This window comes from Canis lupus, chromosome 5 (genome assembly GCF_003254725.2).
Source record: "Canis lupus dingo isolate Sandy chromosome 5, ASM325472v2, whole genome shotgun sequence".
Classification (NCBI taxonomy): Eukaryota; Metazoa; Chordata; class Mammalia; order Carnivora; family Canidae; genus Canis; species Canis lupus.
This window is the reverse complement of record NC_064247.1, coordinates 52,289,110-52,308,875: the sequence shown is the minus strand read 5'-3', so window position 1 is coordinate 52,308,875 and position 19,766 is coordinate 52,289,110. Positions and strand designations below refer to the sequence as shown.

General features: G+C 43.2%; 1 protein-coding gene across 22 annotated transcripts in view; it reads right to left on the bottom strand.

Moving 5' to 3' along the window:
* The window catches only part of DAB1 (DAB adaptor protein 1), a 1,117,693-nt gene that overhangs the window by 320,908 nt on the left and 777,019 nt on the right, over window positions 1-19,766 (bottom strand). For 3 of the 22 annotated variants that reach the window (XM_025427779.3, XM_025427787.3, XM_025427790.3), the window contains one exon: window positions 18,393-18,505. The exons of the other annotated variants lie outside the window; for them this stretch is intronic. The gene's annotated coding sequence lies outside the window, so the exon portion shown is untranslated. The remainder of the gene's footprint in view (window positions 1-18,392; window positions 18,506-19,766) is intronic. 22 annotated transcript variants of the gene reach the window in all.

Sequence of the window (19,766 nt, the reverse complement as noted above, 5' to 3'; positions counted from 1 at the left end):
TACATTCAGAGATGCACATGTCATTTTGGTTAAACATCATTGCCCAATTTTCGAAATTTCCCCTTGTTATTTTTCCTCCACATTTTTCACATTAACTTCAAGTAAGACAAGTTGATACAACCTCTAATACCTTGTTATAGCTATTGTCGTCTGCTTTCTGAAGGCTGGAATGTGTTTTTGGAGCTGTTGGTAAACATGACTAATCCAAGAAGAAATTAAGGAGGTACCCTGATTGTATGGGATGAGTAAATAGGGAACCAAACACATGGATGGGGTTTCACTGAAACTGTTTGGCCATTTAGGCAAGATGTGGCTTCACAGGATGTTGAAATAAAAAAAATGCCCTGGAAATAAGTAGAATGATGCTCAAATATGCTAATGATCTAAGGACAGTCTCAACAACTTCCCTGGAACTCACAACAACGCTAGGGACTAGTTTTAATTACGACATGTCAGGCATTGTTCTACATGCTTACATATTAACCCAGTTAATCCATATACCAGTCTTAATAAGTAGGCTTGCCTTTTCCATTTTACAAAAAAGGCATGGAGGGGTTAAGTAATTTGCCCATGATTACATAGTCACAAGGGTGGGAGGGGGTCTGGCTTCTGAGTCTGGGCTCTTAATCATAACATCAAGTCTCTAGATGTTACCTCTCTGCGTATACTCGATTTATTAAGAGAATTTCCCTAAGCAACTCATATTTGTTATTTATACGCGTAGTAAGTACACAAGTAAGTAGCTATCACCCTCCCATTTAACAGATAAAAAAATAGACTCAGAAGTTAAATCATTATCTCTCAAGGTGCCCCTCCCAGCATGTGGCAGGGTGGGACTAGAGCCCTGAAATCCTGTCTGCTTCTTAAACACAGCACTGCCTCTCCTGCTGCGTACCAGTCACTCAGAGTGCATGTTCCTCACTCCTAAAGGAAGCAGATCCTCCAACTATTCAGTGTCCTGTGTCTCAGTGCCTGGTACATAAGCATAGACTCAAAAAGCACTTGAACGACTCTATCTAGATTCCAAACTTCTCACCAGTTGCACAGCTAACACTCTGCTGCAAACCACCATCATCTTTCTCGCTCATTATTGCAATTCCTCCTGAATACCTTCTCCATTTCTGTTCAGATGCCTCTATAATTTCTTTTCAAAAAAGCATCGGATTCTTTTATGATATTATTATTTTTTTCTCTTATGATATTATAAAGCTCTCTATGAACTTCCTGCCCAACTCCCTTAATTTCTCTGACCACCTTCTCTCACTCCCTTGCCCTATTCCAGGCACACTGGCTGCCTTGCCATGCTTCAAATACACAGGGCACGCTCCTGCCTTTGCACCTGCTGCTCCCTCTCAGATATCATAAAAGCAGGCAGCCACAACTTCCTCAGAGTATTTGCTCAAATGCCACTTTCTGATTTCCCTATTTAAGATTACAAACCCTACCTCCATCCTCCCAATACATCTCCCCTGCTATTCTTCCCTCCATAAAACTTTCTAATATACCATGTAACTTGCACATTAATTTTGTTTATTGTGCAAATCTCCCAACTACATTGCACACCTCACTATGGCAGAGACTGTTTGATTTCCTGCTGGATCTTCAGTACCCAGAACAGTGCCTATGGCATGAGCAGCTGCTAATGAGTATGTGAGTGAGTGAGCGAGTGGAAAAAGACCAAAGTGCTTCCTCATACTGCTCAGGCTTCCACAAGTATCCTCAGCAGACCAGGAGCACCCATATTCCCTTTCCCCAGGAACTTCCAGGACTTCAAGGTCTTTCTGTTCATGTTTTTTTCTCCTCGCCATCCCCCTTCCCCAAGTATATTCCTTATGTCCCAATTCAGAGAAATAGAGTTTTACCTGAAAACCCTAAACTCTGTATCCCTGCACTAGGCATTCTCAATGTCTCTGATAGCCTGAATCTAAACATCTGGATAAAAGACTCAGTTATTTTTTTAAATTTTATTTATTTATTCATGAGACACACACACACACACACACACACACACACACACACACACACAGAGGCAGAGACATAAGCCGAGGGAGAAGCAGGCTCCCTGTGAGGAGCCCAGTGCAGAATTTAATCCCAGGACCCTGGGATCACAACCTGAGCCAAAGGCAGACACACAACCACTGAGCCACCCAGGTGTCCCTTTCTTTTAAAAAATTAGGGGCAAAAAAATAAATAAAAATAAAAAATTAGGGGCATCTGGGTGGCTCAGTTAAATGTCTGACTCTTGATTTTGGCTCAGATTATGATCTCAGGGTCATCAGATTGAGCCCCTAGTTAAGTCCTGTGCTCAGCATGGAGTCTGCTTGAGATTTTCTGCCTCTCTCTTCCCCTCTGCCCCTTCCCCCCACTCACATGCCCACACTTGAGCGCATGCTCGCTCTCTCTCTCTCTCTCTCTCTCTCTCTCTCCCTCTCTCTGATAAATAAAATATTTAAAAATAAAATTTATTTTCAGGAGCACCTGGGTGGCACAGCAGTTGAGCATCCGCCTTTGGCTCTGTCCTCTCTCTCTCTCTCTGTCTCTCATGAATAAACAAAATCTTTTTAAAAAATTTCAAATTAGAAGTTGACATCTGATATAACCTTATAAACCAAATGAACCGGGTTGAACATATATATATGACAGTATCTTTTTTTTTTTTATAATAGTCACAGAGAGAGAGAGAGAGGCAGAGACATAGGCAGAGGGAGAAGCAGGCTCCATGCACCGGGAGCCCGACATGGGATTCGATCCCGGGTCTCCAGGATCGCGCCCTGGGCCAAAGGCAGGCGCTAAACCACTGCGCCACCCAGGGATCCCTATATGACAGTATCTATATGTGCTTAAGCATTCTATAGGAAACTGGAATTCCCTTTAAGCCTATAAATCTTCACATAATTGTCATTCAGTGAATGATCATAAGATATGGATATTGTTCATCTGTGGTCTTTGAGACCCACAGTCCAGTGTACTAGTCATGGTCCTGCCTCTGACAGGTGCAGAGGCCTTGCACAAATCATCTTGCCTTTATGATCTCAACTGTAAAGCCACTAAGAATGCCCACAAAAGTTTACTGAAAGGTATAAATGAGATATATGCTTATAAGTAGTTAATAAACTCTAAATATTTAGAAGCTATATTATCTTGGTGATTACTACCATTTTTATTAGAGAGAGTGCAGACGCGTGCATGCACAAGTAGTGGGGGGAAGGGCAGAGGGAAAGGGACAGAGACTCTTAAGCAGGCTCCACTTTCAGTGTGGAGTCCGAAGTGGGTCTCCACCTCACCACCCCATGATCATGACCTGAGCCAAAATCAAGTGTTGGACGCTTAACCAACTGAGTCACCCAGGTATCCCACTTACTACCTTTTTATAAGCCTCAGTTTCCCCAACTGTCATACAGGGACAATGAATAGTTTACTGCTGAGGAAGGTCAAATGAGAGAAGCCTGATACACCATCCCTACTCATGGCATGTCCATCTCCATAATGTTTCTGCCCATCTTCCTACTGACTTAAGAAAAAATATGGCTTCTTTCTTTAATAAACCATTTTCAAAGGCTTTAAAAAGGCTTTGTTATATTCTTATTACTAAATTGCTATTTTAAAGGGTATACTTAAGAAAGTAAAGTGAGAATAAGAAGTGATTACAGACCAATGATTTCAGGCTGACACATTAATTGAGCTGGTATATTTAAGGTATTAATAGTCTCATTTTTAAAGGGTCACCTTTTAATCAAACTCCAACCACTATTTGCTGAACATAACTAGGTGCACACTGCCGTATTAGATGTTATATGAGTTTTCAAAACCATGATTAGAAATATGTGCTGAATTTAAAAATTAAGACAGATCCCTTATCACAGTCTTTACAATCTAGTTATGACGAAGTGACACTGAGTGCCAAAAAGTCAAGTGTCAACAAAAGGTGTTAATGTTTAAGCAATAGATATGTTATTCTGAACTAGCACTTAATTAATTTTCAAGTGAACACCAGGGGGGTCGTGCTCTGGGGCTTTGTGGGAATAGCAGAGACTGAGCAGAGTCTAGGATGCTCTGGATTCATTCCCTGGATTTGTCCTCAGATGGGTATTTCAATGCCAGTCACTTAGGCATGTTTGGAAGATGCCATAGAGCACACACAACATTCCTGTATCCTTCAAGTTACCCCAAGTGGAAAGGAATTTGCATAGTGGGCATTACTGCAAACTTACCCCAGTTTGATTCATTTGAAAATAGGAAGAAGAGGTAAGACACCACTTTATAAGCCCGAGCCCTTCTGCAGAAAGAAGACACCCCAGACAAAAGCATGTATCATAAAACTCTGGAAATCCTAACACTGGACTAAGGCAAATTAATGCTGGTACACAAGCTCATTCTTCTTGATTACATTTAAAAGCATGTGCCTGTTGTCAATTTGCATGTGTTCTGTGTTGGAAAATAAGCACTCTGGATCTAATGAGCAAACAGTGAAAATCCATCCTGCTGCCAGGGCTCGGGAAAAGCTCCGCATCTGCGGGTCATGGCCTGTAAAGTCTGTCCATCAGCTACACTGTACTTGAATTGACTGGGCAGCGGTCTGTATTGATCCCTGCAGCCACCACAGAAACACAGCCACAGTAACCGTCTGCTGAGCTACAGGGAGACCCAACCTACATTGGCTTCAATCCCCTCAGAGGCTGCAGTGTGCAGGCTACCTCTGGCCAGACAGGCTCAATGCAACAACAGTTAACCTCTACTGAGCGTCCGGGCGCTGAGGGCGTGCACTGCACCGAGTATTGCTTATGACCACCTTACGTGGGCGCACTGAAGAAGCAAGAGCAGGGGCAGGGGATGGGGAAGGCTTCTTAGCGAGGAAAGCAGTACTTGAACTCTACCTAAGAAGGTCCCTCCAGCCCCAGTCAGGTCCTGAGCACCCATTCACTTTACTTCTTTTCATCTCCTCAGCCAGCACCGTTGTTGGGCATGAAGATCTCAGGGAACAGAGGCTGGGAGAAGCTGCCCAAGTGGCCCAGGAATTGCCAGAGCCAGAGCTGCCACCACTTGGCCCTTCCTCTGTGTAGGTGCTATTCTAGGAGCTTCACATCTGTAAGGCCCAGCAGCTCACTGAGGGGGCCACTGCCCTTCACCCACATTTTAGCAAAGGGGAAAGTCAGCAACCTGTCCCAGGGTACCCAGCTGCTGAGTGCAGAGCAGAGATTCTGATGTGGGCAGTCTGATGTGAACATGATCGCTTACCTCCCACGCTGACCTCTGATGCACCCCTGCGCCCAGATCCCCGGCCTGCCCTTCCTTCCACCTCAGTTCCTCCCTGTGCTCCAATCAGAGCCAGTCTGGTTCATGCACTAATGCATGAACTCAGAGGAAGCTGGGAGATCATCTGACAGCAAACCTTGCTTTTAGTGCTAGGCCGACGAGCCATAGGACTCATCCCTGTAGCTATTTCAACTGTTCACTCCACATCCACAGACACCTGTACCAAAAAAATTATTAGCTGAGCATGAATATCAGACACCAATTAAAGTAAAAGTGAAACTCCTTGTAATCCTTCAGATTCTGATCCCTCTGAATGTGAGTTTTTATTCAAATGCCAAGCAAAGGCCTATATATGTAAGACAATGGATCCCTAAACAAAAAAGCGACAAATCATTTTCTTAATTTTCTTTTTCTTTGGGGGGAGGGGGAGCTGTTAGACCTTCAGCTAGGTTAATTCCTTTTAGAACCAAAAAACAGATCTTGTCTGGTGTATCTAATTATAGAGTTTCCCATACCTTAGAGTATAAAACTCCTGAGAAGGATTATTACGAGGAATAAAAAGGAAATGTTCACCCATCCAATGGGTCGAACAGGTTTAGGGAAAATGATGTGTGTAAGGAACCCCTTTCAATGGCACAGAAGACCCACTGGGTTGGGAAGGTCCCAAGAACTCACAGGTAATGACATCTGGGGAACACCATTCAATGCTACTTGGTGTGGAGAATATTCTCTGCGGACTTTGTACTTAGCATCATTCTAGTGTCTTCCTTGACTTGCTTGCTTAATCCTGGTAACAGCTCTGTGAGGTGGGTGCTATTATTATGCCCATTTGCAGATGTGGAAACTGAGGCAAGGTTAAGTTGCTCATAGTTTGTTTCAACCATCTGGAACTATCTAGAGTTCCCAAAGTAAAACCTTGCTTTTCTCACCTCTTTGCTTTTGTGGTGGGCTATTTCCTCTGCCTGGAACTCACTTTCAACCCTTTTCCCTGGCTGTTCTCTACATATATTTTGAGACTCTGATTCCTCCCAAGGTCTTCTATAACCATTACCTTCAAGGTGGGCCAGAAGCTCCATCTCTGTGCCCTCACAGCAATTACCATGCTGTACTACATGTGTCTGCTTCTGCACTGAAGTGCAGAATTCCTCATGGCAGGACTGTTTTGTTATCTCCTTGTCTCCAATGCCATGCACTCTGGACACAATAGCTCAATAAATGGCACCCAAGGGGAAAAAAACCTCCCTAAGACAGTATTTTTTAAAGGTTTTATTTATTTATTCATTAGAGACACAGAGAGACAGCAGAGACATAGGCAGCAGGAGAAGCAGGCTCCCTGCAGGGAGCCCAATGTGGGACTCGATCTCAGGACCCTGGGGTCATGACCTGAGCCAAAGGCAGACACTCAATCACTGAGCCACCCAGGTGCCCTGATCAGTGAGCATTGTTTTTGCAGGAAAACAAAGTTCAAGGATGACACTAATAATAATAGCTCTGATTGACTGAGATCCCTCTGAGATTTCAGCCACTATGTCGAGCCATTGACCCAGAGTATATCCTCACCAAAAGCTTTTCAGACATTTGGAAACATTACGCCCATTTTATAAGGAGGCAAGCTGAGGCTAAAGATAGGTAATTCATACAACCAGTGTGCAAGAACAGCACACCGCAAGATCAACGGAACCACCATGCAAATCCAAGACCATCCAATTCCAAAGTTCTTGCTCTTCACACACGCTGCTCCATGCAGCCGCTATGTAATCTGCATATCTGATTCTTTTTGCAACCAGAGGACTGAGATCTCTTCTAGAACATCATTCTCCTAAGAACACTGCCTCTGCCCAGCCTCTTCTCTGTTAAAGGAAATGAGCTGAGATAGCCTTCAGCTATGCCATCGTGGTGGTGATGGTTGGAAAAATTAATCCTGTGCCGTTTTGCATTTGCTGCTTGTGAATCAAACTGTGAAAGCTAATTTAAAAACTTTCACACTTGGTTTGAATGAGGACTGTCGGCGCTTTGGGAATGTTAAATTGTACACAATTAGTTCAAGTGGTGTGGGTTTAGGCATACCCAGCATTCTCTCAAATGAGAAGACTCCTATGGTCACCCCGATGAACCCAGGGGAGACAGAGAAGTTTCCAGCTCAAAGAAGAGAAGTGTAATTGGTTCATGACAGGTCTGTGCATGGATATATCTGTCCCAGTTTGCAATCCCATTAAGATGGAATACCATCCCAGGAACACCTGTGCTTCACCCAGATCAGACTCTCGGACACACAGACCAGGGTTTAATTCCCAGCCATGTCACCTATAGGCTATGTGGCCTAGGGTGAATTAGGTAAGACACAAAAGCCTTTGTTCTGTCATCTGTGAAACAGGTATAACATTGCAGTTATCATAGAGCTTTGCTAGGGTTTTATAGTGCACATGAAACACCCCTTGCATGGAGCTTCACAGCCAAGAAGCCAGTTGATATTTGTTGTTATCAAGTGCTCCTGAGGGTATTTACACAGACAGTCTTATCTACCTTGATGTTCCTGGCACGTCTGTATTATCTTATAGCCCCATTTCTTCAGGATGATTATTTTCATTATCACTAATATTAATGATAATATAGTTGGGACTTTGGGTCACCAGTCTTGCCTGACACTTTGGCAGAATATAATGAAAGTAGCTCTGAGCTGGACCTGAGGACCTCTGTTCCCATGCTGGATCTACCTTTCCAACTGGCCAGGTGCATCTACACAGACCGTCTGATCTCCAGGCACAGCACCTAGCATATGGCACACCACGTAGCAAAGAGCACACCACTGGTAAATGAAGAGGACTAAAAAAGAGCCAGCAGAGATGACAGAAAAGCTGCTGCCTCCTCTCCAGGCTCTGGCACTACCACAAAGTCCATGGTCAGCAGCATTACCTTTCCAGAGCTATTCCTGCATCTCGATGATGAGGCCTTATGTCTAAGTGATAGCCAGCATCTGGTCACCTGAGTCAGAAATTCTATAATCTTTCACCTACTAAATGAGAAAAAAAAAAAAAAGGTTAACAAAAGAATTTTAATACCAGCAGTTTAGTTTTAAGGCAAAACTAATGTAGTAGGGGCACCTAGGTGGCTCAGTGGTTGAGTGTCTGCCTCCGGCTCAGGGTGTGATTCTGGGGTCCTGGGATCGGATCCTGCATTGGGCTCCCTGCGAGGAGCCTGCTTCTCCCTCTGCCTGTGTCTCGGCCTCTCTCTGTGTCTCTCATGAATAAATAAATAAAATCTAAAAAACAACAACAACAACAACAAAAAACAACACTGTAATAGCAAGAGCCTTCATAATGTTGAAAATCTGATTAAAAGGGATGAGACGGTTTTCCTGTACCAGGTCACCACAATCACTGGGGGCATTTGCACGGGAAAAGACTCCTCATTTCTTAGTTTTCCTGCTTGCATTGTACTCTACTCCCCTGCAGCAAGGGCCATTTTAATGCACAGCTGATACAAAAGAGGAAAGAGAGTAACATTTGCTGAGCTACTATTGTACATGGGCAGGCACTTTAGAAAACATGGCCAGTAAAGCTATTATCATCCTTTACAAAATGAAAACTCTGAGGCTGGGAGAGGTGACTGGTCGAAGGTGACAGCACAGCTCAAGAACCCAAGCGGTGGGCAGCCCGGGTGGCTCAGCGGTTTAGCGCTGCCTTCAGCCCAGGGCGTGATCCTGGAGACCCAGGATCGAGTCCCAGTCGGGCTCCCTGCATGGAGCCTGCTTCTCCCTCTGCCTGTGTCTCTGTCTCTGTCTCTCTCTCTCTCTCTGTGTTTCTCATTAATAAATAAATAAAATCTTTAAAAAAAAAAAAAAAAAGAACCCAAGCGGTGAGTCAAGGCCTCTGCGGGCCCAGGCTGCACTCTCTGCCTCACAAAAGGGCTTCACTGGGCTGAGTGACGCTGAAATCATGGCTTCACCACAATCAGCTCCAGGGTGGCTGCTCTTACTGGTTTCAGAGAAGTGAGGGAGGAGGAGGGCGAGGATGGAGGCAAAACCCAGGTAATATTTTAGCTCCAACCTGCTTTCACAGGGAGGAACTTGAAAGCCTTCTATACATTTTCCTTGAAGAAGTAAAGTAACTTTACTCACAGATACTCTGAGGCAGAAACAATTAGTATTTTAAAACATTCATCCTTTCAACAGCTAATGGTTAAATATTCATCAAATATTGAGATGTCAATTCTCAGAAAGACCTTCCTGGCTACCTCACTTAAAAAGAAGCCACCACACTTCTTATCATCCCCTTGCTTTTCTACTCACACTTTAATTATTATAGTAACATACAGATGCAAATTTACAAATTTATTTATGAATTTAATTTATTTAATATATTTATTGTCACCTCATGTCCCAGAAATGGAAGCTCTCCTCTGATGAGAATTCCTAATCTGTTTGGTTACAGCAGTTCCCCAACACCTAGAACAGTGTGCAGAATCCAGGAAGTCCTCTGAAGTATTTGTTCAATGGATGAAGGACTTAAAAGTTGAAGTTACAGCTTCAAGTAGATTGGCCATTTTTCTGACCCATGTTTTAAGTTCTCAAAATACAGTGGGTTTTGCCTTTTTTTTAGTCTCCACATGACTTTCTCTATATGCTGTCTAGCTCCTTCAATATTCATTCAATCATTTAACAAATATTTATTGAGTATCTATGCTATGCCAGGCACTGTTTCAGGTGCTCAGATTCTACTTGTGAACAAAACAGAGGTCCATGAAGCTTGCAGTCTGGTGGAGAAAACCCACAAATAAAATAGACCTTCTAGAACATTAGGTAGATGTAAGAGTAATGGTATCAAACAGGTTGAGGAGAGAGAGTGATGGGGCAGGCAGGAAGCTGAGGGACTAGTTGGTTAAAGGTCAAGAAAGCCCCCCTGAGCAGGTCAAGCTGTCAACAAAGATGTACCACACAAAGCAAGAGGGGACCTAGAGTCAGCCAGGTGGTGACAAAGGCCACTCCACCGCATCAACTCAGCCCAAACGTTTCTCATCCTTAATTCTTGACCTCCTCACTTGGTACTGTGGGAATAATAACATCTGCCTTGCCTGCCTTGCAACATAGGCCTGGTGGGTGAGCAAAATGGAGGAAAGTGGGCAAAAGGTACAAACTTCTTATTATAAGATAAAGGAGTCCTTGGGATACAGCATGGAAGCTACAGACAAGAACAAACACTATTGTATATTTGCAAGTTGCTAAGAGTACTGATCTTAAAAGTACTCATCACAAGAAAACAATTATAATTGTGTGTGATGGTAGAAGTTAACTGAAATGACTGATCATTTCACAATGTATTCATGTATCAAATCATGGCACTGTGCACCTAAAACTAATATAGTATGGTATGACAATTATAGCACAATTTAAAAAAGATTCTCAGTTGCTTTTTAAAGATCCATTTTTTAGTATTTAGATTTAAAGCATAAATGGCCAGGTTCAAACTGATGCATGAGAAGTGTGTGTAATGAAATACAAGAATATCCTAGCAAAGCTGTCCTGAAGTAATAATAGTTGCAGTTTTCTAGACATTTGGAGTGAGGTTTGGTTTGTTTCTTTGTTGGTTTGTTTAAGCAGGCTCTACACCCCATGCAGGTCTTGAAGTCATTATCCTGAGATCAAGACCTGAGCTGAGATCAAGAGTCAGATGTTTAACTGACTGAGCCACAGTGGGTGTCAGGGTGGCTCAGTCGGTTAAGTGTCTGCCTTTGGTTCAGGTCATGATCCCAGGGTCCTGAGATCGAAGTCCCACAGTGGGCTCCCTGCTTAGCTAGGAGTCTGCTTCTCCCTCTACTCCTCCCCTCTGCCCATGCATGTGCTCGTTCTCTCTCAAATAAATAAATAAAATCTTAAAAAAATAAAGCAACAACAAATCCCAGTACCCTCACGCATAAGATGAAGGGGTTGCATCACTTGACTTCTATGTTCCCTTCCTGTTCTAATTTGCGAAGATCCTAGTGATATGAAACAGCCTTATAAACTCTAATTTGCTGCACAAATGAATGAGATAATGGTGATCACCACAATTTTTATCATTATTTCAACGATCCACTTTGGCTCTGGAGTTCAGAGCCCCCAGCATCAGAGCATTCTTCAGACTCATTTTATTTCAGTGATTTTAAGATCTCACTGAAAATGTAAGCTGAATGGTAATTTCATTCCTAGAGATGTTCTGTTGTCTAAACCATAATTTAAGTGCCCATTCTTAATTCTGCTAATTATCAGCACTAATGAAAGACAAAAATAGCACAGCTAACCTAAAAGGCCTATTCTAACTTGGTTTTAGGGCTGTTTTTTTTTTTTTTTTAAGTATCAGATCTGCTTTCCCAATCCTATAGTGACTAAGTCACTGTAAAAAAGAACAAGCCTCAGGTAAGTAAGGGGTGCAGGGTAAAAGGAGGGGGTCACCATGCTGCTGGCTGTGGGTGGGCTTCAGGGCTCCATCCTTCCTCAGATACCATTAGAATGTTTCCATTCTAACCTCACGGAAATGAACTAAACTTGAAAACCTCTCAGATTCCCTCCTACATGGATGGAGCATCTGGTCCTTTCATCCCACTACGTGTAGCAATCAAGGGTATTGAGGGGGAGCATGGAAATATAAAGTCATCTCAAGTGACATCTCAACAAGAGCCGGAAGGAGCCACCAGTGGACACGTTCAACATTTATCGAGGGTTGCCCCTGTGCTGAGAGATGGGTACAGACATTTCCCTGCCCCCACCCCCTAGAAGCTCACTGTCTACTGTAGGAAACAGATCACCAATAAATTAAGAAGTCCGCCACAATGTCCCAGGGCTAAAATAGCTGCAAAGGAGACAGAGGGACAGCTGAAGACTGGGGTAGCTGTGTCCAGGTTTGAAGATGGACAGAGACTCTACAAGTAGGAAGCGACTCCTGATCTCTGGCTTCCAAGAGAAAGAAGTAGGTGTAAAATACCCGAAAGGCAGCTGTGAAACAGGAATTCATATTTATTTATATGTCGGGCCCAGGAGTGCACATCCTATAGTTACTGCCTCACGTAAGCTCTTAAGGACAGGGAACCTGGGCTTTACCACCTCATTGTACAGGTGAAGCAGCTGATGCACAGAGGGGACACACCTTGCCCCACATCATCCCCCTCTGCCCCCCCCCACCAGAGCCAGGAATGAAAACCAATCTATCCCTCAAGGAAACCAACTCAAATGCCTTTCTCCCCTATCCAAGTGCGCCTTCTCCACGGCGACTTCTCAAATCTGACTGCAGCCAACCCTCTCCTCTCCCTGTCTGACTTGAACCAATTATGCAAAGCCTGAGCCATGTTGCTTGGCCTCTGGAAATGCCTCCTGTAGTTACCAGTGGTTTGGGTTCTTCCACACCTGCTGTCTTTGGCCTGGCCCCTTCGTTCTTTGACATCAGTGTCCCCTTACCCCTGGAGGCAGAGGTCAGTCCAGCCGTAAGAAAGGCCATGGAAGCCGACATACAATTCAGACCCATTCCTTGCTCCCCTGAGAACAGAAAACCTTCAGCCCCTCAACTTCTGAACAAGTGACCCTGACCCTCCCCACCATTCAAGAGACCCCGCACCCTTCAAGCCTTCTTCATCTATGACCCTTGGCCCAGAAAACTGCCCATTTTTGTTCCACTTGTCTTTGTTTTCACCTCTCTTTCATGCTCTGAGATGTCTTCCATCTCAAACCATCAGGCGTCAGTAGTGATCTTTCTCTGACCTTGCTTTTTTTTTTTTTTTTTTTTTTTTTTAAAAAAAGAGAACATATTTTGGGTATAACATTTTTGTGTCACGTGTGTGTCATGGTTTTGTGGTCCAGGCTACAGCAGCACCCACACTGACTGAGCATCACATGTTCTACCTTGAATTTTCTGACATTAAGCTTCTTCTGCTAGACTTGCAGCCCTATTTCTAAATCATGGAAAGCTGTGGCACCTTTTCTCTAAATGGGTAAGAAAGAGAGAGAGAAAAAAAGGAAGTTCCTTGAAGAGGGTCCTTGGGGTTTTGAAATGTTTGAAAATAATCTCTTTTCCATTAATGCACAGAGTAACATATTTCCCCCGCTGCTAAATGACACCTTTCAGGACTGATGATTAACATATAGTCCTACCACTTAGGCCCCTTCCAGGGAAAAGCAACATGCATTATTTCAGTGTCTGCACAGGGGCTCCGCATCAGCGACTTTCACAGGATGGGGAGGATTTTCCTCCTGAGGGGGTGCAAAAATAAAGGTATGAACACAAATGAATTCCACACATCTGTACTCTGTCCAAGGGTCATCACAAAGACATACATTTTTATGACTAAAATACTGACTGAAGCCTCTCTTTCTTAACAATTACATCTGTGGAATCTCACTATTATGTATTTATCCTGAGACAGACAGAGTTATTCACGGGCAAGAAATGACAGGCATAGAATCCTTCGTTTCTACACCATTGCAATTGACCCAAATATTTATAAAGGTACCTAATTCCTTAAACGGCCACCTCACCAAGAACCCAATTCTCTGTCTTTTAGCCCATGCTGGGACACAATCCTGAATCACTTCCCCGACCGGCTGTCCTATATTGAGAACTTACCATGCACTAAGCCTTGTGATAAGCTCAACATCTATTAAGTCATTTAACCATCGTATTTAGAAAGTAGACACTATTTTTAACCTTGTTCTTTGTATTTTGATGGGGATACTAAGGCATGGAGAACTTTAAGACTGGCCCTCTGTCCCACCAGCTTCCAAGGGGCACAGCCAGGATCTGAACACAGATCTGTTTGATTTCATCACTCTGTACTACTTCCTTGCTTGCCATCATCAACCACTGATAGAGCTAACGTCTCCTACGGTTTCAAAGCTGTGTAATAACCAACCAAGTGCTAATGCTTACTTGACTGTGTTAAAATGATTAGTGAAACGTGCACAAGAACAGCACAACACAGCTACCACTTGGCCCTGAGACTTGAAGGGAAGAAATTTTCTCTGTACTCAGCTTACCGCTATAGGATGCTTCTCAGGGAAAGAGGCAACTACTCGAAGTTCCTATCTGGCTGAACCAATCAAAGGCATGCCTATACCTCTGACTGGCACTAGAAAGGCACACTGACCTTGGGAATGAAAGATAAGTAAAGCCCCAAATTCCAGGGGGACGCCACACCAGGTCAAAACATCTGGCAGCAGGTGCCTTCAAAGACAAAGAGCTGCTTCAGTCACATGCACTGACATGAGGACAAAAATAAAGTCCCCTCGGTGGACAATTCTGGTAAACTATGCAAACCTCAACCTATGGATTTGTAAAATGATTCTATAGATTCAACTCACTTGAATCTCTAGCATTTACTAGAGATCTACTGAGCACACTGTGCCAGGAGCCAGAGATACAGAAATACATAGGATGAGGCCCCTAATGAAGCAGAAAAGACAGAGTACAGAGGTAGCCACACCAGCTTTCTCACCAGAGGCTGGGTGCTATGCTAGTTGCTTCTCGGTTACCTCCTCAACATTACGAAGAGATGCACCATGATCTGCGGTCTGCAGGTGATAAAACTATGCTTCACAAAGATGTGTCACTTGCTCAAGTTATAGCAGATCTGAGACCCAAACTTAAGATTTTTCAGACTATAAAATCTTTTATCTTAACCACTGCAGTGTACTGGCTCTGGAAACGCTTTTTCCAAATAAGTACAGTATACTTATTTTCTGATCGAAATAAGTATACTGCAGTATCATTAGGACAGCCAACAGAGATATTAACAAGTCCAAGAGGAGCCACCAAGGAGGAAGGAATTCATCTGGGGACACATAGGAAAGGCAGGAAATCCTTCACGGTGCTGATATCTAAACCAGGTTTTGAAGCGTAAGTAGGAGTTCACCAGGTAGATAAAGGAGGGAGTTGAACATTCAAGAGAAGAAGAACTCAGGAGCCCAGAGGCATAAAAGACCACCGCTCACTATGGAACTGCTGGGAATCCTGTTCAGCAATTCTATAATGTGATAACTAGGGATAAAGATAACAAGTTAGCTGTAAGATAACAAGTTAGGCAGGAAAGAGGCTAAAGGGTCATGCATAAGCACGTGTGCACAAACATTACACACACACACCCCTTTTTACGTGATTTTCCCAGAGCAGAGACTAACCTGAGTTTTACTGGCCCCCTGGTGGGAGTGAAAGCAAGTAGAACTCAGCTAAGGCCATCATTGACTTTCATGGAGCCATTCAGCTGCAGAGAGCCCAGTCTGCTGACACTGAGCTTGTATAAAAACCTACATGTGTTTGTCATTTCTCCCTACTCAGAAATAATGACTCAGCTACCAAGTGCATAAGATATGGCAAATTTTGTACCTGTCATTTTCAAAGGGTGCCTAACTACAGTCAAAAAAGAAATAAGTAAAGCAGAGAAAGAATCAAAACCACTTGTAAAATGTGAGTACCTGCAATCCCTTTGCATGAAATGGAGACTATCAAATTTGAACTCCCCAAAATGACTGCATTTCCAACGCAAAGAAGAAACACTCCTAGACCTGGTTGGCTCTGTCCCACCCAATAACACAGATGGAGTAAGGTGGAAAATGAACCAGGAGGAGACCCATTCAGCCCCTCTCTGTATGACCCAGAGTAAATCATTTGTTTATTTATTTTTAAAGCTTTCTTTTCTTTGAAGAAAAAAAGAAAGAAAGAAAGAAAGAAAGAAAGAAAGAAAGAAAGAAAGAAAGAAAGAAGAAAAAGAAAGAGGAAAGGCAGAGCGAGAGGGAGAAGCAGACCCCTAGCTGTGCAGGGAGTCTGACATGGGGCTCCATCCCAGGACCTTGGGATCATGACCAGAGCCAGAGTCAGATGCTTAACCAACTGAGCCACCCAGGCTCCCTGAAATAAATCATTTAACCCCTCTAAGCCTCCATGTGTCATCTGGACATAAGCACAATACTATACCTAATACCCTGCTTCTCATAAAGATTAAATCAGAAAATGCACATAAAAGACTTAAGCACAGTGGATGACAAACAATACTTAAATGGCAACATGAAAATGTGTTAATGTTAATCTAAAAACATTTCTGCTTAAAATAGGTTTTTAAACTATATGAAGAGTTTAGGCTTGACTAGGGTGACCCTATACTTACACGCTTGTGTGTTTCTAATACTACCAGTAACCGCGGCTCTGGTTTATGGAGCACTCAACAACATAATGCCTTGTATTATTTCACTTAAATTTCATAACCATTCTGTAGATAAGCCACTATTATTATCTCCATTTTAGAGGCAAAGCAACCAAGGCACGAAATCAAATAATTTGCCCAAAGATAACACAAATAGGAACTAAAGGAGTAAGATTTAGACTCAGACATTCTAGTAATGTAGAGCCTTTCTGATGCATATGTTTAAATTAATTACTTCCAGGGTGTTATGGTTAATTTTATATGTCAACTTGGAGGGTGTTTCTGGATGAGATTAACATTTAAATTGGTGAACTTTGAGGAAGCAGATTGTCCTCCATAATGTGGGTGGGCCTCACCCAATCAGTCGAAGGCCTAGTTAGAGCAAAAAGACCAGATTCTCCAAGCAAGAGAGGATTCTCCAGCAGATGGCCTTCAGACTTCATCTGCACCATTGGCTTTCCTGGATCTCCAGCATGCTGGCCAACACTGCAAATTTTGGACTTGCTAGACTCTATAATTACATGAGCCAGTTCCTTATAATAAATCTCTTTCTATATATACACACATATCCTAACTGGTTCTGCTTCTCTGGAGAACCCCACACAGGAAGAATGAACACATAGGGTTTTTGCTGGTAGTGGTGGTGGTGGTGTTTTTACCTTTCGTCCCATTCCTTATCTTTTCCACTCAACTTCTTCAACAAGTATTTCTAAGTGCTCACAAGAACCAGGCACTATACTAGATTACAAGGTTGGGAAGATGCCCTTTGTTCAGCCTTATTCTGCCTCTGGTTTCCCATCCCTGTAAGTCCATGCCTCTCCTATCTGGATTACGAGATACTTGAGAACTATGACTAGTCTTTGTAGAACAAGTACAGAACTTCAAATAGGTTATTGAGTAAATGCCCATCGATGTTGGTAAAATGAAAATACTACATGCTTCCCATTGCTGTTTTCACCCATTATTGAGTATGTGCAAGGCTCTATATTAGATGCTCAGCATTTATTTCTATGTCATTTTATCCTGATTTTAAGGGACAAAAAGGGAAAACCAGGAGGTTAGATGATCTGCTCGAGGCCACACGGCACAATTCATACTTGGGACTGTCTGAATCCAGAGCTGGTGGACTTCTCACCACTGCTGCTACAGTTCCCTGCTCCTCCCCTTTCCAAACTACGAATAACAGATGAGGCCAGGGATGAATGAGCACCCCTGGAGCTCCAGGGCCTTCAGCCAAACTTCACAAACGTACAACTTCATAGCCTGCATGAGGCCAAGTATAAAAATGAAGGCAATCGGATGTTATCTATAAACACCTCAAAGCTTCTTTTCCTTTCACTTAAAAATTCTCAAGTAATTGTTTTCACCACAGTTAATCATAAAAATGAATCACCTCAAATTTTCTAAAGAAATTCTCCTTCAAAATATGTCAGCTTTGTGCCATGAATTCATTTATTATGAGACCACATGATGCCTCCAAGTACTGCATTTTATTTAAACGTGACATTTTTTTCCCCACTCTGTTTTGATTCCACATCTGAAAATCACTTCTATCAATCTTTCATTGGAGCCAAACATAACTGTTTTGCTCACTGAAACATTAAATACAGACTCAGGGCCCTAGAATCAAATTAAAAAATGAAATAAACTAGTATCTGGCTGACATTCATAGCTTTATATCCAGGGAGACCACAGATTTGAGAATTGCTGTGAACCCACTTCCACGATAAAAACCAATCAATTCTAATCCTTTTGCATCTTAGATCATTTCAAAAATCCAAAGATTTAACGTAGGTTGATTTTTCTCTTTGAGATTCAATTTTAGAAATTGTTGACTCTTCTGGTTTTGAAAGGGGTAGGACATCTTCAATGAAAACCACCAGATTCAGTTGGGACACTGACTGTGATCAATGATTTTCTGCATCAGCTGCTGTTGGGTTGGGGGCGGGGTGGGGCGAGGGGGACGCATGCCATATACTTACATTCCCCATAATGCATCATACTCTTTCTACACAGTGGCAGCAAAGAGGCACATCCAATATTGTATTACTTTCTTCTTTCATTCATGACGATGTCCCACATGGGCCCTGAGAGTCTGAAAAAAGAAGCATTTCCCAGGTTCTAAGGATGAAGGGAACCCTAGCCAATCCATCATGCTTTGTCTGCTAAGGATAGACTCATGCATAAGAGCTCCCATAACGAGAGAAGGGCAGTGGGCATGAAAAGGAGTGACCCAACTGTCAGCAGCTGGGGTCTGAAGGACAGCAAAGCTGTGATTAGAATATTCAATTGAGACTTCCATGATTCATCATGGAATGGGGCAGGGGGTGGGAGAAGTTTGTGGAGGCATACTCCTCCCTTGGGCCTGTCTTCCCTTCTTCTATTAGCAGAGTTAAGTCCGTAGGGCCATGGAAAAATCAGTCTTACCCAACAGTAAAACTTTCAAAGATCTGCTGAAGCAGGGAGGATGAGTGCTATAAGTTAGCAACTCTCTCCCCGCAGTGCCCAGATGAGTGTCTCTAAAATACGATGCTGATCTTGTCATGCCGGGTCAACGAACTCTGATTTCTTCCTTCTACTCCCCTCTCCTTCTCCTCCCCACCTTTCTCCCTCCCTCCCTCCCTCCCTCCCTCCCTCCCTCCCTCCCTCACTTCCTAGCTGCCTTCTGGATTATCTTCCTGTCTTTCCTCCTCCTTTCTTACCTACCTGCTTATCTATGGACTTTCCTTCCTTCCGTATCTATTAAGCACTTACAAGGGAAAAATCATTTCCCCATGGGAGAAATGACAGACCACTGAAGAGGGACACCCAAACACTGACAACCCAACTAGAGTGTGAAATAAAATAACGGTGCTGTGGCGTCCATGAGGCACATGGGCGGGTGAGTTCCCATTGCTTAGATGGGAACAAGCTTCCTAGATGAAGCGGCAAGGTGCTGCCAGCAGAGAACGTAGCACACATGGTGGCACCAACACAAAAGGATGTGGTTTTCCAGGAAGTGTAGGCAGATCAGTGACGCTGAAGCATTGTTTATGGGGAAGGGATATGAAATGAGTCTGGAGAGGTAGACAAGCCCCCGTTACGAGAAGCTTTGTGCATAAGAATTTTATGAAGGCAATGAAGATAAATAATAGGTCCTAAGCAGTAGTGGTGGTGGTGACTAGGTTTTTAATTAAACCTCCATAAACATACACGCAGGTCCCTGTCCAAGCATACTGTCGCAAACTGCAACCTCACACCCAGTTGCCCCCCCTTCCTACTTTATTTCTCTCCATTGCTCTCATCACCATCTAGTGCTGGATTCACTTAATTTTATTTATTGTCTCTCTGCCTCCACTGAAACATAAGCTCCATTT